Source organism: Macaca thibetana, chromosome 11 (genome assembly GCF_024542745.1).
Source record: "Macaca thibetana thibetana isolate TM-01 chromosome 11, ASM2454274v1, whole genome shotgun sequence".
Lineage (NCBI taxonomy): Eukaryota > Metazoa > Chordata > Mammalia > Primates > Cercopithecidae > Macaca > Macaca thibetana.
Genome location: NC_065588.1, coordinates 86,445,661 through 86,471,581, shown reverse-complemented (window position 1 = coordinate 86,471,581; position 25,921 = coordinate 86,445,661).

Here is a 25,921-nt window from a genome sequence, read left to right as displayed (position 1 = left end):
TCCAACCTGAACTGCAGATAAGCCCCCAGCTGAATCCAATCAAGTTCAATCAAGATCGGAAAATCTTCAGCTGACCTACAGATATTTTCACAAAGAATAAAAATGGTTATGGCAAACCACTGGTATTGGGGATTGTCTGTCATGCAGCATTATTGCAGTAAACATTGTCTAATACAGTAACTGTGTTACAATTCAGAAAACATTTATTAAAATAACAAAGCTTGGAAGTCCAAAATATACCAAGTTCCTCAGAGTTTAAAACACTTCCATGAGACACATTACCACATAGTGAAAGAAGCATGGCTTGGCTTCCAGTGTCTCACAGATTTGATTTGTAGAGAGAAATCTGAAATTACTAAATATCTGGGCCTCAGTATTCACAACCAACAAATAAAGTATTTGTCTGGATTAGAAATTATATATAGAAAGAGTTTAGAGCATGTACACATTTTACAAATGGTAGTTTTTATTTATTACTATGCATTCTATTAAGCAAGTTAGTGGAAACCCAAGAACTGTTACAGAAAAAAAAAGCACCCTGAGAGCAGAGATATATTATATTTTCCTTTATTTTATTTTCCCATTTCTTATCTCAAAGAAAAGAAAGTGGCAAACTCACTATGTCTATGGCATATGTACAAAATAAGGTAGTAACTAATGTAAAATCCCTTTATTTGAGATTTCAAAGCAAAAATTTCAATAATTGAGTTCCTACTATATTCTTTGTTCTAATTATATTTTGTCATTTAATCTTTACAACATGGTTAGTCTTTAGAAAAAGCATAGGCTACATATGGTGACAATAGAAATGCTCAGAAATTGCTTTGTAATCAGAATATACCTCCCACCAGAGAATCTGAAGCATATTTTGAGTTAATGCAAATATTCTCAGAAGGGATAATACTTTAGGTTATATTAATCATTTCTACATTATGATGAATAATTTTATCTGCTCTATTTATGGAAATAATTTTTCCATTATTATATACTTCCAATTATTGCTTTTTAAAATATAAAATAGTAATAATTAGAATTATATAATAATGGAAATTTAAATATAATGGAAGTATTTAATAATGGAAATTTAAATAGAAATTTTTTATATTTAAAAAAGTAATAATTGAAAGTATATAATAATGGAAAAATTACAACTTATTAGATAGCAGACTGTATTATGAAGTAACAATGATCAGAAGGGTGAGATACCAGTGCCAAAATAGAAATAAAATACAAATAGAAATCAACACATAAATCATACAACTGATAAGAGTTTAGTGAATGACAAATGAGGCATTTTTAAATCAGAAAAAAAAAAGTAACAAAAAATCTTAGCTAACTACAATGTGCCAAATTTAAATTCTTAGCTTGTACTTTTGTTGTTGTTGTTTGATAGAGACTGGGTTTTGCTATGCTGCCCAGGCTGGTCTTAAACTCCTGGGCTCAAGCAATCTTCCTGCCTCAGCCTCCCAAAGTGCTGGGATTACAGGTGCGAGCCACCATACCTGGCCAGCCTTCCACCTTAAGTCAAATTAAATTCCAAATGAATTAATAATTTAAATGTAAAAAGTAGAAGGGTAAAAGTCCCAGACTGAAAAAAAAGATCAAATATTATATATCTGTGTGTTAAGAAAAACTAAAAGCCAAAAATGAAAAATTAATTGATCTAGCCTTGAAAAAATATAAAATATCCATCAAAAAAGACCCACAAAGTTAAAGACAAGCAACAAACTGAGAAAAATATATAAATTGTGTATGGTACATCAATTAATTATATGACTAACACATGAAAAGGTCTTGCAAATGGATCAGAAAGATAATATCACAAATTCAAAACTTGGAAATGCCTGTGAGTAGCCAATTCATGAAAGAAGAAAAGTAAAGGCTAGGCCTGGTGGCTCATGCCTGTAATCCAGTGCTGCTTTGAGGGCGATGAGGCAAGAGGACCACTTGAGGCCAGGAGTTTGGGACCAGCCTGGGCAACATAATGAGATCCTATGTCTACAAAAAAAAAAAAAAAAAAAAAAAGAAAGAAAGAAAAGAAAAGAAAAGAAAAAAAGAAAGAAAAAAGGGAGAAAGGGAGAAAGAGAAAAAGAAAGAAAAAGAAAGAAAGAAAGAGAGAGAGAGAGAGAAAGAAAGAAAGAAAGAAAGAAAGAAAGAAAGAAAGAAAGAAAGAAAGAAAGAAAGAAAGAAAGAAAGAGAAAGAAAGAAAGAAAGAAAGATTATCCAGGCATTGTGGTACATGCCTATAGTCCCAGCTACTAGGGAGACTGAGGACAGAGGATCGCTTGAGCCCAGGAGTTTACTATTGCAGTGAGTTATGATCTTGCCACTGCACTCCATCCTGGGCCACAGAGAGAGACCCAGTCTCAAAAAAAGAAAGAGGAAGGAAGGAAGGAAGGGAGGAAGGAAGGAAGGAAGGAAGGAAGGAAGGAAGGAAGGAAGGAAGGAAGGAAGGAAGGAAGGAAGGAAGGAAGGAAGAGGGAAGGGAAGGGAAGGGAAGGGAAGGGAAGGGAAGGGAAGGGAAGGGAAGGGAAGGGAAGGGAAGGGATGGGAAGGGAAGGGAAGGGAAGAGAAAGATCCATAAGCATGACAAGAGAAACTCATATTTAAAACAATAATAATTTACCATTTATCACCTATCAGATTATACAAGAATATAAGAACATAATAATCCCTGCTATGGAAATGGATACTCTGCATGGATGTGTCAATTAATACAAACTTTTTCAAATGAATTTGGGCAACATGTATCAGAAGGACCACCACCCAACAGGCCACTGTTTACAATTTATCTAAGGAAAATATCCAATAAAGTTAAATGTTTCCACCTCATTTATAATACTGAAAACATGGAAAAAAGCTTAAGTAAGTTGTGCAATGTTAGCCAATGCCTTGATTAAAAATGAAAATGAGCATGTACATATATGGATACAGAAAGCTACTTAAGTGAGCAATATAGGCTACAAAGTGAGTGCAAAGTAAAATGTTTGTGACTATATATACACAAAAAGCCCAGAATACTATATGCCAAAATGTTAACACTAAATATTGCTGGTGATTGGATCACAGATAATTTATTTTCCTTTGCTTATCTGTATTTTCCTATTTTTTTTTTTTTAACAATTGCTTGAAGAATCACTTTTAAGATAATTCATTCAGGGCAGTCCTGATGAAGCTTGGGAGATAGAAGGGTAAAAAGAAAATCAATTTCCAATTAGTGGAAGCAGGAAAGGTGAGAATGCAAGAAACAAACTTTACCTAACTCACAATTTGTTTATAAGCCAGTCTTGATATCAGAAACACTGTGAGGTGACAGGATAAACCCAGAATATTTCTCAATGGCTCAAGAGCTTCTTCCCTTTGCTTATTTTTTAGAGTGTAATGCTGGCAGAGCAAAGAGCTTTGATTTTTTTTTTTTGAACCTTGATTATTAAATGGAGATCCCACAGTGACTATTTAATAACAAACATTTAACTTTCCATTTTCTTATTGTTTAAGATTCTGAAGATGCCTGACATTTGTTGTCAAAAATTTATTCATCTATTATGCACCACTAAATCTGTGTGGTGTCCTACATTTGAACTCATCTTCTACAACACACAGAACCTGTTGACAAATGTCTGTTTTTTCCACAGCCTTCATGATACGATGACTCATTCCCCGGTGGGTGGTAGGTAACTCTGCCCTTGGTCACTAAGTGAATGATTTGGAAAGCCTTTGTGGCTGAATGTATTTGAGCTAAATGATGCAGTGGGAAAGATGGGGTCACAGAAAGAGCACAGCACTGCAGATTGTCAAATGGTGCATGGCAGGCATCAGAAATGTGGTGCAGATGGAGAGGCTGTGAATACATTTCAGGTACTGCAGCAATTAGAGCAAGCCGAAATCCACACCGGTTCTCCTTGGATATTGGAATATACTGTTAGTGTTCTCAAAAATACAGATGGTGTTTCAATACACATAATAGCCTTAACTCTCACCATCTGGACCCAAAAGAGACTTTTCTGCTTGGATTCCCTAATCAGTGACCATGTTTTACTGTATTAGGAGCAATTAGAAGTGACATTTCTTTGTTTCTGTTTTTTTCTCAACTGATAACCTTAGCATTCCTATTTTCTTTCTTTGATTTTTTTTCCCTCTGCACCCTGTCACTTAGTACCCTCTCTGCTCTGAGTTGATTAGGACATCTGATTCCAAGCAATTCTACTCTGTCTCTCATTCATCATGCACAAGCCAATTTATAGATGGGTAGTTTGAGTGGCACTCATTCTCCAAGGAAAGGTGACATGCTCATAACTAATGTGGTTTTGTCAACAAGCAAAGAAAGAAACATCTGACATGGACTTTTATGTTGTCTCTGTTGTACGGCTGGAAAGAGAGGCACCAGTTCCTAAGCCACAGTGAAGAAAATGCAAAGCAATCTCTCAAGATACCATCCCATCAGAGTGACAGGATAATTTTTTGAGATGCTGATTTGTGTCTTGCTCTCTTTTCCATTTTAAGAAAGACTTGGGGCCTCTTTTGCACAGCCTTGCTTCAAAGGACATTGGTATTACCAGGCTGATAGCAGAGGTTACCTACAGACACTTTTATTTCCTACAACTGATTTTCTGGGGGAAAAAAAAGAAAGTTTATAGTGAGCAGTTTAAAGTGGAATAGGAAATAAAAGTGTTGTGGTTGAATTGCATCCCCTAAAAAAAAGATACGAAATTCTAACTCCCAATACTTGTAAATCTGACCTAATTTGGCTATCGTGTTTTTGCAGTAATCAAGTTAAGAGGAAGTCATGTTGGATTGGGGTGAGCCTTAAATTCAATAATTGGTATCCATGTGAATACACTGGGACACAGACAAACCCAGGGAGAATGCCACATGATGGTGCAGGCAGAGAATGGAGTGATACGACTGCGGGTCAAGAGACGTCATTGAGTTCCAGAAACCAACAGAAAAGAGAGGAAAGAACAGGAGAGAGGGAAGGGACAGATTCTCCTTCAACTTCCAGAAGAAACCAATCTTATCAACACCTTGGTATGAATTCTACCTGGTACCACTTCTGCTTTCTGCCATTGTATCTAATATTTGAGGAATCTGTGATTTGGTGGGCAGCAACTTATTAAGGGGAACCAAGCTAGCTTAATAAAGTAGACTTAGGAAGATATGTCATTCAATTATGTAAAAGGATTTTTCATCTCACCTGAATTTACCTTTCTTGAACTTTTGCAGGTGCAAATGATATCAGATTGTACATTGAGCACTCGCTATTGACACAGATGGCTTATTTTTAGCAAAATAGCTCCCAGAATACTTTATAGCACCTACACACAGAAAGAAATCTACATCTTGAAAAAATACAGCAAAGCTGTCAATTTGAACATGCAATTGTGTAATGAATGCTATTAAAAACTTATTTTGGGAAGCAGGACTGTACACTAAGAACTTTCTCTTGATGTTTTTCTATTAGACCATTTTAACAAGTCAATTTTTTCCAAAGATATCTAAGTGGATATGTGGAGCATTTAACATTTCTAGGCATGTACCTAGTGTATGTGCCCAATGATTATAGGAAATTTGATGTTTAGAAAAAAATTTTATGGGTGGAAGAGACTGCAACTCTTAGAACTGGTAAGGATGTGATACATTTCTGACCTCAAGAAAGGCATAATTTAATCAGGAAATGTAAGCACAAATGGCGAATAACACCACAATGAAACATCTACTGAGCTTGTTTAAAGTCATTTTGATATTTCATCTCTTAAGACTTCTGAGATCTATTTGAGCACTTTCAAATTGTGTGCAAATAAATGGACAATGACAGCTGAAGGGCAAATAGTTTATGTATTTCTTTGCATTCTTTTTAGTACTGTACACCCCAAACCAAACTCATCTCCTTAGACAACACCTAGAAAATATTAGGTCACTGGACTGCAGTTGGAAAACTTATACAAAAATACATTTCAAAAATACACTTAGAATTGGTATCTTCCCTTCCACTGCCTTGAAGCATTTTATAACCCTAAATTCTAAGAATGTCTTTCCCACTCTTCTCTGAAATGAAAATCCAGCTGATAAAAGAGAGCCCAAGTTACTTTTGATTCTTCTATTTCCACAAAACACACATCAAGTTTTATCATGAATACTTCTTACAGCTCCTCTTGAAATTTCCAGAAACTTTGTTCCTTATTCATTCAGAAAGAAGTCAGATTCTCTTGGTTCTAATTCTCAAAGTTTGGCACCTTCAGTTCATTTCCATTTCTTTCAAGATGAGCTTTGCAGTCAGGGGAAATGGTTTCCACTTAATTTTCACTCAATCTATTAACAGGATAAGGTCTAAGCTACTGTAACAAAAACTCCTCAAAATAAAGTAGTTCAAATAAATGGACACTTATTTCACCATGTTGTAACAGTTAAAAGGGGTTAGGAGACTCTGTTCCATGGAGTTATTCAGGGACCCAGGCTGATGCAGCAGTTCTGCTATCTCCAAGGGGCCTCCAAGGTTGCTCTATTCATGGTCTTTCCACCATTAAGATCAATATAAACCTACTCATGTTTGTCCATTGCAAATGGAGGAAAGAGAGAGGGTCTAAGGCTCATGATTTTCCTTAGGAATGAGATAAAATTTATGTATATCAATTATGTTCACTGATCACTAATGAATATTTGTTAATAGTAAGTTTATTTTTATTTATGTTTTTATTTGTTATTCATTAATAATAACATTTAACCTAAGTGGCTACAGCTAACTATTTAGGTTAAATGTTAAATAGCCTCACAGGACAGTTATGTGCCCAGAAAGAAAGAAAGAACACATTTTTTGGAAACAAGAGTTTTCACACTTAAGGGTTACAAATCATATGGTTCATTTATTTTTAACTCTGCCCCCCAAGAATTACCAATAGTAGAGACAGGTTATTTTGTTAGTTTTGCTTATTGAGGGAGAAAGCTAGAGAGTACCTCCATGAAGGAAGGAAGGAAGGATGGACGGATGGACAGAAGGAAGGAAGGAAGGAAGGAAGGAAGGAAGGAGACAGAGAGAGACAGAGAAGGAGAGAAAAGAAAGAAAGAAAGAAAGAAAGAAAGAAAGAAAGAAAGAAAGAAAGAAAGAAAGAAAGAAAGAAAGAAAGAAAGAAAGAGAGAGAGAGAAAGTGAAGGAAGGAAGGAAGGAAGGAAGGAAGGAAGGAAGGAAGAAAGAAAGAAAGAAAGAAAGAAAGAAAGAAAGAAAGAAAGAAAGAAAGAAAGAAAATACAGAGAGAAAAAGAAGAAAGAGAGAAAGAAAGAAAGGAAGGAAGGAGTAAAAAGAAGGGAAGGAAGGAAGGAAGGAAAGAAGGAAGGAAGGAAGGAAGGAAGGAAGGAAGGAAGGAAGGAAGGAAGGAAGGAAGGAAGGAAGGAAGGAAATCATTCATGAGAAGGTAAACCATAAATCTTGGTACTATTTTTGTTCCTTTCTCATTCTGCATCTCCTAAACCAACAGAAATATTTCTAGTACCAGACAGTGTATCAAGTGCTATCAAGTTATTTGACTGGAAAAAATGACAGAGATTTCTTGCTCAATGGTCAAATTTTCATCTTGTAGAGCTCAGTGGGCTTGCTTGCTCTTATTATCTGCTGAGAACTGAGAGTTCTAGATTCAATTCAAATAATTAAAGGAGGTTTAGTGCCTACAAATATAAGTTAGACAGATGTGGAAAACTAAGCATGCTACAGAAGAAAACTGTCACACTAAAGTTAACAGGAAACAAAATTTTTTAATATCTCAGAGGAATAAGAGATACTGTTCTAAAGGGAAGGGAGAAAGCTAGTTGGGCAAATGGCTAAATACTTTTGAAGAGAGAGAATGACTGTAAGTTCAATCTTGTTTATCCTGGCTAGTTGTACCAAGAACAGTGCAAAAACTTGATAGGAATAGTCTGAGGCCATCCAGCTAGGAAGTCGTATTTACTCAACCCTCAATTTTTAATTTCTAATAATATCCATGATCTCATACTTGTCCTCTGCCAACTATGGCCCTAGGTCTTTAACTGTAGCCAGTATTTCCACTCACAATGGTAGTGAGCACCTGAAATCCAAGAGTCACATATATTGTATGCATTTAATTAAGGCCAGCCTTTAGCTTAATTTCTGGACCCACTACTCATACTAGCATCTCTGTTGCTTGGTGCTATTCTCTGTGCTTATCATCAGCATCTGTCCCTTGTTCTTGGTTTAGTCTTTGTAGACTTTTATCTCTGGCACACTGTGGGTGTCTTTACAAGGTCTAGGCCTAAAGGCATCTGATTTGTCAGACCTAACCGTCTTTCTTCTGCCCTGTCCTTCAGGAGAATTGGATCCGACATTTCAGGTTCTGCATTGACAGAATTGGGGAAAGTAGATTTGGGAAGGTTCTGGAAATCTGATAGCAACTAACACTGAATAAACAGCTGTAGTATGTTCTGCAAAGTAATATGAAGAATATGAAGTGCCATTCCTAGATGTACAAGCGGCATAGAGTCTAACTGGAGAGACAGCAGAACTGTGCAAAACACATGCAAATTAAAACAAATGTTTACCTGGTACTCACAAAAGCAATGAAAATAAATTTTCTCTGTAATTTAAACCAACAACTCCTTCCTACAATTATGAATAACTAAGTCAGAAGTGTATTTGGGGATGTGAATGATTCAAAAAATGGTCGAAATGTCTTGCTTTCGATGTGTGAATATATACAGCTTTGTAATAGAATTACATTTTCCATGACATACAATTTTCTATGGTCATCCTATTATCTTCAGTCAAACTATTATTTCCCTTACCCCTTTACTGAAACTAGGGACTAAAAACAAATGTGAAGTTTGAAATGAAATGCTGAAAGTAAATAGTGGTGTACTGAAGGCATTGATTTCTTTTCAATCTTTCTCTAATGCATTAGTTTAAATAATGGGATAACACTTTGAAGCATGTCCTTGATTTGTCATAAAGTTTAGCATTCTAGGAATTTATTTTGGATGTACTCATGGAAACAAATGACATCAAGTATGATGGCCAGTGTGTTTATCCGGGAAGTCACCTTATACTTTCAAAAAAAAACAAAGAACATGCCTCTGGTAGTGAGTCAGTATTTTCACTTAAAACAGTAGACTGAACTTGATGTGGGAAGAAAGGGTTGTGTCTGATTCTTGATTCTTGTTTTGTTTTTGCTGCAGAACCTGGCACTCTACCTGGTAACTCGGAAGTGCTCAAAAAGTCTTTTTTAAGCTGAGCAGGACTCAGCCGTTGTGGTAGGCAGAATAATGCCCACTCAGGGATAGATGTTAAGGCCTGGAACCTACAAATATGTTAGATTATATGGTAAAGAATGACTTTAAAACAAGGAGATTATCTTGGATTATCTGAGTGGGCCCAATGTAATTGAAAAGATTCTTAAATAGAAAAGAAGCAGTCACAACTAAGAAATCTGCAAAAGCAGTAGTCCCATACTATGGAGTCCACCAAATGATTACTACATTGAATATGGTTTGGCCGTGTCCCCTCCACCCAAATCTTGTCTTCAATCGTAGTTGCCATAATCCCCATGTGTTGTGGGAGAGACCCAGTGAGAGTTAATTGAATCATGGGGGCAGTTACCCCATGCTGTTCCCATGATAGTGAATGAGTTCTCATGAGATCTGATTAATTTAAAGGCGTCTGACATTTCCCTTGTTGGCACCCATTCTCTCTCCTACTGCCTTGTCAGGAGGTGTCTTCTGCCATGATTATCAGTTTCCAGAGGCCTCCCCAGCCATGCAGAACTGTGAGGCAATTAAACCTCTTTTCTTTATAAATTACCCAGTTTCAGGTATTTCTTCATGGTAGTGTGAAAACGGACTAATACAACATTCTTAAGATAGAATCCAGCAAGCTTGCTATTCTCTACACAAAACGACCTACATCATACTCCACCCAGCCTCTCACGTAGCTTACCAGATGTATGTTCAGTCATTCAGGCTGTCTCGGTCTACTCCGGTTGCCCTAACAAAATACCATAGACCAGGTAGTTGAAACAACAGAAATTTCTTTTCTTCCAAGTTCCAGAGTCTGGAAGTCTGAGATCAGGATGCCAGCATAGTCAATTCTCGTGAGGCCTCTCTTCCTGGCTTGTAGGTGGCCGCCTTCTCTCTCTGCACTCCACATGGCCTTTCTTCAGTGTGTGTGCGTGGAGAGAGAGAGGAAATCTCTGGTATCTCTTCCTCTTCTTATAAGACCACCAATTCTATCAAATCAGAGCCCTACCCTTTGTGACCTCACTAAAAGTTAATTACCACCTAAAAGCCCCATTTTCATATACAGTCACATTGCGGGCTAAGGCTTCAAGATAAAATTTAAGGGAACATAATTCAGCGCATAGCACAGTCTCACTCTCATTTACATTCTTTCCCAGTCTCCCTGGCTAGATATAAATATTTCCTCAGCTACAAGGCTTCCTGTTGTGTCCTGCTCCTCCTTAGGCATGCCTGCCTTGAATGACTGAATACTTGCCCACATAGAGAAATCAATCAATTCTGTTGTATTTCTCAGCTCAGAAAAGTGGACTAACTGAAACCCTGTAGTGTGTAGCAAAAACAGGCCTTTCACCCACAATTCTCATAAAGTGGATACATCGTTCCAGACTTGTCAGTTGTAATAAAATATACTCCTCTCCAAGTTATTCGAAATCTCCTCTTAGCATATGAAAGAATGGGCTTTTGAATACAGAAATTTTGATCCCTTAACTTTTTTTAAATTAACTATAATAAATTTTGACTGCCAGACAACTTGATCATGGAGTATGAATTATCTAATTTCCAAGGTATTAGACCTTCTCCTTGATAGTTAAGCGTCATTTTCAGGTAACCTCACTGTGAACATTCCAAGAACATTTAACATGTTTTTATTATATGTGTTATAATGATAATATTATTATATGTGTACATGTAAAGAACATGCAAAATATTTAAACCCAGCCCCTAAAGGAGCTGGAAATGGTAGGTCTTATGTTTGCTTTACTCTTGCCAAAGAGAAAGAAAAAATAACACATACGCAGGAGAGAGCAGATTCAGATGATCCTGCCTGAAGCTTCATAATCAATTTATGAATCCAGTAAATATTTCTTGAACACTTACTTCAATAGAACTGGAATTATGAAAATTAGAAAAATGGAAAACATCCATTCTTATGAAAAAACATAAATAAATAATCAACCACATAATGATCTCTCAATCTAATAGACAGAGAACTATAAACAGACAGGTACAAGATCAGAGCTATGAACAAACTGTGATAAGCAGGGACAAGTATGAACATTGGAGCAAGATACCTTGAGGCTACTAGGTAACCAAATATTTTTTTCAGAAGAGATAATAATTGAGCGTTTCTCCTCTGCCCATAAGTGAGGAGAGAAGCTTCTGCCCAAGCTTCTGTTTTTCTCTAGCCATGTCTTAGCAATTTTCTGAGGAAACATTGTTAATCTTATTAGTCAAATCTCAGAATATTCACTGGAACCTACTTTATACTGGGGCAGTTCCTGAGTTGTAAAAGGCATAAGGCCATGCTCATAGTCTACTCTTCCATTTCTTGCTTTCACTTCCTGCTCCTATGAGATGAGCATGAGAATGTAGCCACTCTCATTTATGCAACTATTCTGATGCTTTGGATATTCTAGATTACATAAGAGGAGTAGGACGTCCCTCTTATGCTGGTCCTAAATCATATACTATATCACAGTTCATCAGAGATGATAGACAATGGAACAATAGAAGGTGCTTTTCTGGCATGTAAACTAATTATAATTCCCCATTTGGCTATAATTCCTTGCTTATAAAGCTCCCTTACTTTCTAATAGGGAACTTCAAGGAGGAGGATGAGTGGGTGTTTGGATTCAGGGACCAAAACTGCATTTTCAAAACTTCATCATCAAAAACAGCTTGAGCTGAGTCTTAAATGATAAGCAGGATTTTCTAAGTGAGGGGTAGGAGGTGGGGGTGGGAGGTATCTGAAACAGGCAGCATAAGGAGAGCATTTAAGAGCAGAGCAAACAGCACCAGCAAAACTGTGATACAACTGCAACATAGATAGGGTACATGGAGGAGAAGAATAAAAGACGGCATGGCTGAATAGGACTGGGTCCAGGTCAGGAAAGCTTGGTGGTCATGCTAATATGATTGGATTGTATTCTGTAGACTGTCAAATGCAACAGAAGAAATTTAAACAAAAGAACAACATAAAATATCAGTATTGTTGAAAGGTGTCTTTGGAAGTAGAATGGATAATCACTAGGAGGATGACAGCAGCTAGGAGACAATGAAATAATGCAGACAAACGAGAGCAGTGGCAAAAGAGGAAAGAATGAAATAAATATTTGAGTGTCTTTGAGATCTATACCACTGTTCTAGGTACTTCACAGCCATTTACTTTTATTTTCCCAAAATAACCCTGTGAAAATGTTGGGACTGAGAGATTGCATGGTACTTAGCTCAAAGTCTCAATAGCCATAAAATAAGAGAATTAGAATTGGAAGCCATGTCTGTCTTATTTCAACTCTTACTCTCTTTTTACAATGAACAGTCTTATACACCAGAGAGAATTTTAAAAAATCAATATTGAGACAAAAGAAACTAATTAAATGTGGTGGAGGGAAGAAGATGAAGGATGGGCCAGTTGATTCATCACTGAGACAATAAACTGAATAGAGGTTATCATAGAACAGCTAAGCATAAATGCCCCATATAGTTGAATGTTCAATATATGGAACAGCAAAATGGCCTGTGCTATAGGCATAGACTTGAGTGTCACCACCACACAGAATAACGTTGCCCAAAGAAAAGACAAAATGAGAAGAAAATAACAGTAAAGATGTTGTATACACATCAGAAACCAAATCAGTTTTGTGGGTTTTTTGTGTTCTTTTGAGCATATAAAAGTTAACATAAAGATTCTTAAATCAGTATTGAAGTGCTGCAAATGTCAAAATGGAACACTATGGTAAATATAGAGGTAGCAATAGCACAAACAGTTGCCAGCGCTAGAGTTAGAGGGCAGGAGAATTGGAGGTTATTAAAACATAGAAGCTTAAAGAATGGGTCGTGAGGAAATATAATTTAGACCTCTAAGGAAGAGCATGCCGGGTATCTCCAAGACTACCCTAACACTCAATAATTAGCTAGAAGGACTCACAAGACTAAGAAAAGTTCTTATATTCATGGATATCATGTATTAAAGTGAAACAATACGGATGAAAATCAGCAAAGGGAAAAGGTATATGGGCACCATTCTCAACAACAATAGGTACAAGTTTGCAAGAGTCCTCTCTGAGTGGAGTCACACAGATCTACTTGATTCTCCTAGCAACAATATTTGATGACACATGAGATATTGACAACCAAAGAAGCTTACCTTAGCCATGTGTACAGGGTTTTTATTGGGTGTAGTGAGTTGTCCCCCACCTCCCTAAAAGTTATATCCAAGTCTTACCTGTTAGTGCCTGTGTGTGATTTTGAAATAAGGGCTTTGCATATATAATTAAGACTCTCAAGATAATATCACACTCTGGAGGCAGGGACAAGGGTGTGGAGGACACAAGGCTAAAAGATAGTAGATGTGTGGCTCCAAATTAGTTGGATCATATGAGGTTGATTGGATCCTATCAATCAACTGAGAAGAAACCAGGAATCAAGATGTGATTATCCAGGAATGATCTCTGAAGGAACCTTTGGTCTAATGTTGTCTAATGTGTTGATCCTTGTGGCGTATATGGGAAAGTCACAAGGGTTTGAGTGTCATAATAGACTTCTCAAGAGATCCGGTTGTTTAAAAGAGTGTAGAACCTCCTCCTTCACTCTCTTCCTCCTGCTTCCACTATATAGGATGTGTTTGCTTCCCCTTTGCTTTCCACCATGATTGTAATTTTCCTGAGGCCTCCTGAGAAGCAGAAGCCTGTATATACCACAGAACTGTGAGCCAATTAAACCTCTTTTTAAAATAAATTAACTTGTCTCCAGTACGCCTTTATAGCAGCACAAGAATGGACTAATACAGAAAATTGGTACCAGAAGTGAGGTATTGCTATAAAGATACCCGAAAAATGTGGAAGCAACTTTGCAACTGGGTAATGGGCAGAGATTGGAAGAGTTTGGAGGGCTCAGAAGAAGACAGGAAGATGAGGGGGACTTTGGAAATTCCTCGAGACTTGTTGAACGGTTTTAACCAAAATGCTGATTGTGATGTATGAACAGTAAAGTCCAGGCTGAGGACTCAGGCGAAGATGGGGACTTACTGGGAACTGGAGTATAGGTCACTCTTGCTATGCTTTAGCAAAGAGATAGGTAGCATTGTGCCCCTGCTCTAGGGATCTGTGGAAATTTGAACTTGAGAGGGATGATTTAGGGTATCTGGCAGAAGAAATCTGTAAGCAACAAAGCATTCAAGAAGGGACCAGGCTGCTTCTAACAGCGTATTCTCTTATGTGTGAGCAAAGAGATGATCTGAAACTGAAACTTACATCAAAAGGAAAGCAGAGCATCACAGTTTGGAAAATTTGCAGCCTGATCATGTGGTAGAAAAGAAACACTCATTTTCAGGGGAAGAATTCAAGCCAACTGCAGACATTTGCAGAAGTAAAGAGGAGTGAAATGTTAATAGCCAAGATAATCAGGAAAATGCCTTTAAGACATTTCAGAAAACTTTGTTGAAGCCCCTTCCATCACAGGCTTGGAGGCCTAAGAGGGAAGAATGGTTTTGTGGGCCGGGCTCAGGCCCCCACTGCCCTGTGCAACCCTGTGACACTGTTCTCTGTGTCCCAGCCACTACAGCTCCAGCCATGGCTAAAAGAACCCCAGATACATCTCAGACCACTTCTCCAGAGGGTGCCAGCCATAAGCTTTGACAGCTTCCACATACTGTTAAGCCTGAGGGTGCAGAGATGGCAAAAGATGAGGCTTGGGAGACTTGCCTAGATTTCAGAGGATGTATGGAAATGCCTGGATGACCTGGCAGAAGTCTGCTGTGGAGGAGAGCCCTCATGGAGAACCTCTCCTAGGGAAGTGCAGAGGGGAAATGTGGGGTTGGAGCCCCCACACACAGTCCCAAATGGGGCACTTCCTAATGGAGCTATGAGAAGAGGGCCACCATCCTTCAGACCCCAGAATGGTAGACCCACCAACAGTTTGCACCATATGCCTGGAAAAGCTGCAGGCACCCAATGCCAGTCTGTGAAAGCAGCTGCAGCTGCAGCTGTACCCTGCAGAGCCACAGGGATGGAGCTTCCCAAGGCCTTGGTGGCCCACCCCTTGCATCAGTGTGACCTGGTTGTGAGACATGAAGTCAAAGGAGATTATTTTGAAGTTTGAAATTTGGGGCTGGCAAGCATCCTGTAGTCCCTTTGTTTTGGTCAATTTCTCCCTTTTGGAATGGGAGCATTTACCCAATGCTATATCCCCATGGTATCCGGAAAGTAACTAGCTTGATTTTTATTTTACAGGCACATAGGCAGAAGGGACTTGCCTTGTTTCAAATGAGACTTTGGACTTGGACTTTTGAGTTAATGCTGGAAAGAGTTCAGAGTTTGTAGGACTGTTGAGAAAGCATGACAGTGTTTTAAAATGTGAGAAAGACATAAGATTTGGGAGAGGCCAGAGGCAGAATGATATGGTTTGACTCTGTGTCCCCACCCCAAATCTCATGTTGAATTATAATCCCCAATGTTGTAGGTGGGCCAGGTGCTAGGTGACTGGGCCAGTTGTGAGGTGACTGGACCATGAGGAGTCGTTTCTAATGGTTTAGGACCATCCCCATAGTTCTGTCTCATAATAGAGTTCACATGACATCCGGTTATTTATAAGTGTGTAGCACCTCCCTTTTCATTCTCTTCCTCCTGCTCCCGCTGTGTAAGACGTATTTGCTTCCCCTTCATCTTCCACCATGATTGTTAGTTTTTTGAGGCCTCCCCAGAAGCAGAAGCCTGTACAGCCCACAGTACCATGAGCCAATTAAACCTATTTTCTATATAAATTATCTAGTCTCAGGTATGTCTTTGTAAGAGTGCAGAAACAGACTAATTAGTTTAGACATATTAGTTTATTTTTCTATTGCTATAATGATCCAAAGTAATCCTAATTATCATTATAAAATGAAAATAGTTTAGAACGTTTTCTTTAGATTCCCCACATAACTTCAAGGTAGAACGATAATCTGTTTGTGTTCTTATGTAAGAGACTCGAATAACACAGAAGTCTTTTAAATGATCAGAACAAAACTGAAGAAGAGGGCGGAGCAAGATGGCCGAATAGGAGCAGCTCCAGTCTCCAACTCCCAGCGCGAGCGACACAGAAGACCGGTGATTTCTGCATTTTCAACTGAGGTACTGGGTTCATCTCACTGGGGAGTGCCGGACGATCGGAGCTGGTCAGCTGCTGCAGCCCGACCAGCGAGAGCTGAAGCAGGGCGAGGCATTGCCTCACCTGGGAAGCGCAAGGGGGAAGGGAGTCCCTTTTCCTAGCCAGGGGAACTGAGACACACAACACCTGGAAAATCGGGAAACTCCCACCCCAATACTGCGCTTTAGGAAACAGGCACACCAGGAGATCATATCCCACACCTGGCCGGGAGGGTCCCACACCCACGGAGCCTCCCTCATTGCTAGCGCAGCAGTCTGTGATCTACCGGCAAGGCAGCAGCGAGGCTGGGGGAGGGGCGCCCGCCATTGCTGAGGCTTAAGTAGGTAAACAAAGCTGCTGGGAAGCTCGAACTGGGTGGAGCTCACAGCAGCTCAAGGAAACCTGCCTGTCTCTGTAGACTCCACCTCTGGGGACAGGGCACAGTAAACTAAGACACACAGACACCTCTGCACAGACGCAAACGACTCTGTCTGACAGTTTTGAAGAGAGCAGTGGATCTCCCAACACGGAGGTTGAGATCTGAGAAGGGACAGACTCCCTGCTCAAGCGGGTCCCTGACCCCTGAGTAGCCTAACTGGGAGACATCCCCCACTAGGGGCAGTCTGACACCCCACACCTCACAGGGAGGAGTACACCCCTGAGAGGAAGCTTCCAAAGCAAGAATCAGACAGGTACACTCGCTGTTCAGAAATATTCTATCTTCTGCAGCCTCTGCTGCTGATACCCAGGCAAACAGGGTCTGGAGTGGACCTCAAGCAATCTCCAACAGACCTACAGCTGAGGGTCCTGACTGTTAGAAGGAAAACTATCAAACAGGAAGGACACCTACACCAAAACCCCATCAGTACATCACCATCATCAAAGACCAGAGGCAGATAAAACCACAAAGATGGGGAAAAAGCAGGGCAGAAAAGCTGGAAATTCAAAAAATAAGAGCGCATCTCCCCCGGCAAAGGAGCGCAGCTCATCGCCAGCAACGGATCAAAGCTGGACGGAGAATGACTTTGACGAGATGAGAGAAGAAGGCTTCAGTCCATCAAATTTCTCAGAGCTAAAGGAGGAATTACGTACCCAGCGCAAAGAAACTAAAAATCTTGAGAAAAAAGTGGAAGAATTGATGGCTAGAGTAATTAATGCAGAGAAGGTCCTAAATGAAATGAAAGAGATGAAAACCATGACACGAGAAATACGTGACAAATGCACAAGCTTCAGTAACCGACTCGATCAACTGGAAGAAAGAGTATCAGCGATTGAGGATCAAATGAATGAAATGAAGCGAGAAGAGAAACCAAAAGAAAAAAGAAGAAAAAGAAACGAACAAAGCCTGCAAGAAGTATGGGATTATGTAAAAAGACCAAATCTACGTCTGATTGGGGTGCCTGAAAGTGAGGGGGAAAATGGAACCAAGTTGGAAAACACTCTTCAGGATATCATCCAGGAGAACTTCCCCAACCTAGTAGGGCAGGCCAACATTCAAATCCAGGAAATACAGAGAACGCCACAAAGATACTCCTCAAGAAGAGCAACTCCAAGACACATAATTGCCAGATTCACCAAAGTTGAAATGAAGGAAAAAATCTTAAGGGCAGCCAGAGAGAAAGGTCGGGTTACCCACAAAGGGAAGCCCATCAGACTAACAGCAGATCTCTCAGCAGAAACTCTACAAGCCAGAAGAGAGTGGGGGCCAATATTCAACATTCTTAAAGAAAAGAATTTTAAACCCAGAATTTCATATCCAGCCAAACTAAGTTTCATAAGTGAAGGAGAAATAAAATCCTTTACAGATAAGCAAATGCTTAGAGATTTTGTCACCACTAGGCCTGCCTTACAAGAGATCCTGAAGGAAGCACTAAACATGGAAAGGAACAACCGGTACCAGCCATTGCAAAAACATGCCAAAATGTAAAGACCATTGAGGCTAGGAAGAAACTGCATCAACTAATGAGCAAAATAACCAGTTAATATCATAATGGCAGGATCAAGTTCACACATAACAATATTAACCTTAAATGTAAATGGACTAAATGCTCCAATTAAAAGACACAGACTGGCAAACTGGATAAAGAGTCAAGACCCATCAGTCTGCTGTATTCAGGAGACCCATCTCACACGCAGAGACATACATAGGCTCAAAATAAAGGGATGGAGGAAGATTTACCAAGCAAATGGAGAACAAAAAAAAGCAGGGGTTGCAATACTAGTCTCTGATAAAACAGACTTTAAACCATCAAAGATCAAAAGAGACAAAGAAGGCCATTACATAATGGTAAAGGGATCAATTCAACAGGAAGAGCTAACTATCCTAAATATATATGCACCCAATACAGGAGCACCCAGATTCATCAAGCAAGTCCTTAGAGACTTACAAAGAGACTTAGACTCCCATACAATAATAATGGGAGACTTCAACACTCCACTGTCAACATTAGACAGATCAACGAGACAGAAAGTTAACAAGGATATCCAGGAATTGAACTCATCTCTGCAGCAAGCAGACCTAATAGACATCTATAGAACTCTCCACCCCAAATCAACAGAATATACATTCTTCTCAGCACCACATCATACTTACTCCAAAATTGACCACGTAATTGGAAGTAAAGCACTCCTCAGCAAATGTACAAGAACAGAAATTATAACAAACTGTCTCTCAGACCACAGTGTGCAATCAAACTAGAACTCAGGACTAAGAAACTCACTCAAAACAGCTCAACTACATGGAAACTGAACAACCTGCTCCTGAATGACTACTGGGTACATAACGAAATGAAGGCAGAAATAAAGATGTTCTTTGAAACCAATGAGAACAAAGATACAACATACCGGAATCTCTGGGACACATTTAAAGCAGTGTGTAGAGGGAAATTTATAGCACTGAATGCCCACAAGAGAAAGCAGGAAAGATGTAAAATTGACACTCTAACATCGCAATTAAAAGAACTAGAGAAGCAAGAGCAAACACATTCGAAAGCTAGCAGAAGGCAAGAAATAACTAAGATCAGAGCAGAACTGAAGGAGATAGAGACACAAAAAACCCTCCAAAAAATCAATGAATCCAGGAGTTGGTTTTTTGAAAAGATCAACAAAATTGACAGACCACTAGCCAGACTAATAAAGAAGAAAAGAGAGAAGAATCAAATCGACGCAATTAAAAATGATCAAGGGGATATCACCACCGACCCCACAGAAATACAAACTACCATCAGAGAATACTATAAACACCTCTACGCAAATAAACTGGAAAATCTAGAAGAAATGGATAATTTCCTGGACACTTACACTCTTCCAAGACTAAACCAGGAAGAAGTTGAATCCCTGAATAGACCAATAGCAGGCTCTGAAATTGAGGCAACAATTAATAGCCTACCAACCAAAAAAAGTCCAGGACCAGATGGATTCACAGCTGAATTCTACCAGAGGTACAAAGAGGAGTTGGTACCATTCCTTCTGAAACTATTCCAATCAATAGAAAAAGAGGGAATCCTCCCTAACTCATTTTATGAGGCCAACATCATCCTGATACCAAAGCCTGGCAGAGACACACAAAAAAAAAAGAGAATTTTAGACCAATATCCCTGATGAACATCGATGCAAAAATCCTCAATAAAATACTGGCAAACCGGATTCAGCAACACATCAAAAAGCTTATCCACCATGATCAAGTGGGCTTCATCCCTGGGATGCAAGGCTGGTTCAACATTCGCAAATCAATAAACATAATCCAGCATATAAACAGAACCAAAGACAAGAACCACATGATTATCTCAATTGATGCAGAAAAGGCTTTTGACAAAATTCAACAGCCCTTCATGCTAAAAACGCTCAATAAATTCGGTATTGATGGAACGTACCTCAAAATCATAAGAGCTATTTATGACAAACCCACAGCCAATATCATACTGAATGGGCAAAAACTGGAAAAATTCCCTTTGAAAACTGGCACAAGACAGGGATGCCCTCTCTCACCACTCCTATTCAACATAGTGTTGGAAGTTCTGGCTAGGGCAATCAGGCAAGAGAAAGAAATCAAGGGTATTCAGTTAGGAAAAGAAGAAGTCAAATTGTCCCTGTTTGCAGATGACATGATTGTATATTTAGAAAACCCCATTGTCTCAGCCCAAAATCTCCTTAAGCTGATAAGCAACTTCAGCAAAGTCTCAGGATACAAAATTAATGTGCAAAAATCACAAGCATTCTTATACACCAGTAACAGACAAACAGAGAGCCAAATCAGGAATGAACTTCCATTCACAATTGCTTCAAAGAGAATAAAATACCTAGGAATCCAACTTACAAGGGATGTAAAGGACCTCTTCAAGGAGAACTACAAACCACTGCTCAGTGAAATCAAAGAGGACACAAACAAATGGAAGAACATACCATGCTCATGGATAGGAAGAATCAATATCGTGAAAATGGCCATACTGCCCAAGGTAATTTATAGAATCAATGCCATCCCCATCAAGCTACCAATGAGTTTCTTCACAGAATTGGAAAAAACTGCTTTAAAGTTCATATGGAACCAAAAAAGAGCCCGCATCTCCAAGACAATCCTAAGTCAAAAGAACAAAGCTGGAGGCATCACGCTACCTGACTTCAAACTATACTACAAGGCTACAGTAACCAAAACAGCATGGTACTGGTACCAAAACAGAGATATAGACCAATGGAACAGAACAGAGTCCTCAGAAATAATACCACACATCTACAGCCATCTGATCTTTGACAAACCTGAGAGAAACAAGAAATGGGGAAAGGATTCCCTATTTAATAAATGGTGCTGGGAAAATTGGCTAGCCATAAGTAGAAAGCTGAAACTGGATCCTTTCCTTACTCCTTATACGAAAATTAATTCAAGATGGATTAGAGACTTAAATGTTAGACCTAATACCATAAAAATCCTAGAGGAAAACCTAGGTAGTACCATTCAGGACCTAGGCATGGGCAAAGATTTCATGTCTAAAACACCAAAAGCAACGGCAGCAAAAGCCAAAATTGACAAATGGGATCTCATTAAACTAAAGAGCTTCTGCACAGCAAAAGACACTACCATCAGAGTGAACAGGCAACCTACAGAATGGGAGAAAATTTTTGCAATCTACTCATCTGACAAAGGGCTAATATCCAGAACCTACAAAGAACTCAAACAAATTTACAAGAAAAAAAACAAACAACCCCATCAAAAAGTGGGCAAAGGACATGAACAGACATTTCTCAAAAGAAGACATTCATACAGCCAACAGACACATGAAAAAATGCTCATCATCACTGGCCATCAGAGAAATGCAAATCAAAACCACAATGAGATACCATCTCACACCAGTTAGAATGGCAATCATTAAAAAGTCAGGAAACAACAGGTGCTGGAGAGGATGTGGAGAAATAGGAACACTTTTACATTGTTGGTGGGATTGTAAACTAGTTCAACCATTATGGAAAACAGTATGGCGATTCCTCAAGGATCTAGAACTAGATGTACCATATGACCCAGCCATCCCATTACTGGGTATATACCCAAAGGATTATAAATTATGCTGCTATAAAGACACATGCACACGTATGTTTATTGCAGCACTATTCACAATAGCAAAGACTTGGAATCAACCCAAATGTCCATCAGTGACAGATTGGATTAAGAAAATGTGGCACATATACACCATGGAATACTATGCAGCCATAAAAAAGGATGAGTTTGAGTCCTTTGTAGGGACTTGGATGCAGCTGGAATCCATCATTCTTAGCAAACTATCACAAGAACAGAAAACCAAACACCGCATGTTCTCACTCATAGGTGGGAACTGAACAATGAGATCACTCGGACTCAGGAAGGGGAACATCACACACCGGGGCCTATCATGGGGAGGGGGGAGGGGGGAGGGATTGCACTGGGAGTTATACCTGATGTAAATGACGAGTTGATGGGTGCAGCACAGCAACATGGCACAAGTATACATATGTAACAAACCTGCACGTTATGCACATGTACCCTACAACTTAAAGTATAATAATAATAAATAAATTAAAAAAAAAAAAAAAAACTGAAGAAGAATATAAAAAATTGTGACAAAGATTAAAAGCCAAACTAGAAGTAGAAAGAAATTTTAAGTCCCAAACTCATTAGGAGGTAAGGAGCACACTTTTTAAGGGAATGACAAATTGCCTTTAATTTTGTTATTTTATGTAACAGTTTAAAGCAATAGTTTTTGAAGTTCACACAAATTGTGATTTACAGAGGTTAACATACTTCTAAAATACAACCAAAGTAGACAAAGGTATGAGAAGAAAATGGAGAGACATGGGATAATATCCAGGGAAGAGCACCACCTTTTAACATTTCTACTTAGTCAATTTTTAAATTACATGCTTAAACAACCTATAATAAAAGTGTGAAACTACAGAAAAGCTTTGGAGAGCCTACTTTTAATTCTAGGCATTAAACTTAAAAATTGTTCATATCATTCTGATGTCACTTTTACCTGGAGATTAATGAATTCCCATTCGTAAGAACTTTTAGATACAGTCAAGAAGAAATTCATAAATTTATATGTATTTAATCCTCTACTAGAGTGAAGAAGAGATAATTTTTTAAGGTAGCAATGTGACCTCCAATTATTTAACCTTCCCTGCCAGGGACAAGTGCTGTGGGACTAAAACCAATCATTAGATGACTGATTTGAAAGAAAACCACTGGAAGCAAAGTCAACAGTACAATCAGCCACTGATAAGGTAATTAAAGTCCCAGCTTCCTAGTGTAGATTGTTAGAAATAAAAGATTATTTTAGTGATTCTCTGATCTTGCCCCTACCCCTGCATCATTGCCTACTCTCTTCCCCAAGAAGAATCAATCATCCTCAGCCATAGTAGCCTCCCTTCTTTTTCCAAATACATTTAGCATGGTGATCTAGTGGTTACGATACAATGCACTCTCTCAAACACATCTAGCAGGCCCTTGCCTCAGTGTCTTTGCTTCTGTTGTAAGGTGCCTGGAGCACATGTAGATTCAGATCTTTATGTAAATGTCACTTTTATACATAGTACTTGCATTATTATCCTATATATAACAGGTGCCCCACTTCTACACTCCTCCCATTATTCTTTATTGTATCACTTGTTATAGTTTTCCTCATATGTGTTATCACTACCTAAGCCATACCATAGGTTTGTTTATTCATTTGTCTTTCTCTTCACCCTAAAATAAAAGCTCTAAGAGGGTAAGGGCTTTTTGGTTTAGTCCATTGTTTTATTCCTAGAACATAAAATAGTGCCTAACCCTAAGAAGTCTTTCAATAAATATTTGCTGAAAATTGTTCACATGATCCCATTATTATTTTAATCTGTTTCGGTCTTTGTATTTTCCAAAGATCAAATTTAATGCCTTGATGATTATAACAAGGATAGTTAGCTTACCTTTATTAAGGTCTTGCTATGGGTGAAGTGCTGGGTGAAGCACTTTGCAAAGATCTCACTCCCTGCAAGCCTGTGAAGAAAGGTATTAATAAATTTTCCATTGTATACAGTAGAAAGCACAGCCATAGAGAGATTATTCAGTTGATCAAGGTCACTCAAGGATCTCAGCCTAGTTCTGGCTGACTCTAACCTTCTGCTTTTGGCACTCGTAACTGAATTAAATTCCATTTTAAGTAAATACAAATACAATCATATAAAGGCTGTATCCTGTCCTACAGGTCTAAGTGATACGTTCTTTATGTGGCTTTTCCTTTCTCAAGGCTTTTGCTAGTCTATATGGCATTTTGGTATGATTTGCAAGAAGTACCTTCTGGGTGGCTCAGGTGGAAAAAGGTGTATCCACTGGGCAGTAACAGCCCTAGAAGTAGAAAATGCTTTTGTGAAAAGAGAAAAGTGTCCCTTTTCTCCTGGCTGATCCAGCCCTTCTCTAAGAAATACGGCCTAGATAGTAGCACACAGGTTGGATTTCAGTACCACTTGCCTCTAAGACTGATGCTTGTTTGCACAGCACAGATGCACAAATTCCAACCACCTTCTCCTACCTTTCCTTCTTCTTTACTCTGCTGTGTCTACATTTTCTTTTCTCTTGTTCCTTGAACACTGCAAACCTACTCCCCTCTTAGGGCCTGCACAGTTGCTGCTACTTTTGTTCAGGAAATCTCTTTCCCCAGATACTCTCCTAACTCATTAGTCTTTGTAAATGTTATTTCTCAAAGAAGTCTTCTGACCATCTTACATAAAAATAACACACCATAGTCATTGTTTTATATTATGATGCTACATTTTTCTTTTATATAATTCATCACTATCGCTTGATATTATGTGATAGGTATTTGTTTAATTCTTTCATGGGAGGCACCCCCATATTATTTTAGGTGTAAGGACCCAGTTCTACTAACACATTTTTCTTTGTAAACTTTAGCTAACTGATCTATACGGCTGTCTGTGAAGTGATTTAGCTTTCAATTACTGGAAATATGTCATCTATGCTATAACTTGACATCAGTTCCTAACTCATTAACCTAGAAAGTGGAAATAAGATAAAAATAAACTTAGGGTCATAAATACAAATGTACCTGAATATGATAGGTATCTATATAAAGTAGGATATGCTTAAATTAATTTTTAATATCAACATGGAAACACATAATTGTGAAGTGTTCATCAACGACTTATGGATCCCCTCCTCTTAACTTCCCAACAAGAATATATCACATCTCAGCTTTTAAAATACTATCTTTCAGAGTTTTCATGAAGCATAAGAAAGCAAGTGATTGGAACATAGTAAGTGAACAATAAATATGAGTCCTTGGCTTTATTCCCTATAAACTCCCCCCACCACACACACACACACATAATAACATATGTTTACATTTCAATTGATCATAGACTATATTTTAGGAAAGACTGGCTGTTTTACCGCAATGATTGCAAGTCTGTAACTAAAATAATTAAATAAAACCAAAAATGTTGTCAGTATGCTCAGATATTTTTATTTTGTAGCATTTATCCTAAGGTTACCAATTCTATTTCTTAGTCAACTAGTCAGTTGCTTTCACCTTGAATTCACTGCTTCTAGGTTTGTCTAAATAGAGTATTAAAAAATAAAACAGGCTATTTGAAATAGCATAAAATTCATTATTTCTTATAGAATAGTGGGAGAAATTTTAATGTAGTTAAAAATAATATAAACAAAAGTTAGATAATACCCGACAGATAAGTTGCTGCATAGCATATTTTTATATCCAGTATATCTCAAAAGATACAAACTACATTTTCACAATTTTATAACTGTAACAAATCGGACCAGAGTCTTTTTTTTTCCAGATAAATGTAACCCTTTCCAGAGTCTTTTTTTTCATATAAATGTAACCCTTTCCATAGTTTAAATTACAAGAAAAAATATGCAGAATAAAGAGTCTTTCATAAAGTTTCTAGAAAAATAGAAAATATTCTTCTAAGAGCACAAAAATATTTTGCAGCTGGTGATGGACAGTTAAATATTATTATTTCTCATATGTTTTCTGCAATCAAAATCTTTGATTAGCTGATTCTGAAATAACTACCAATTAGT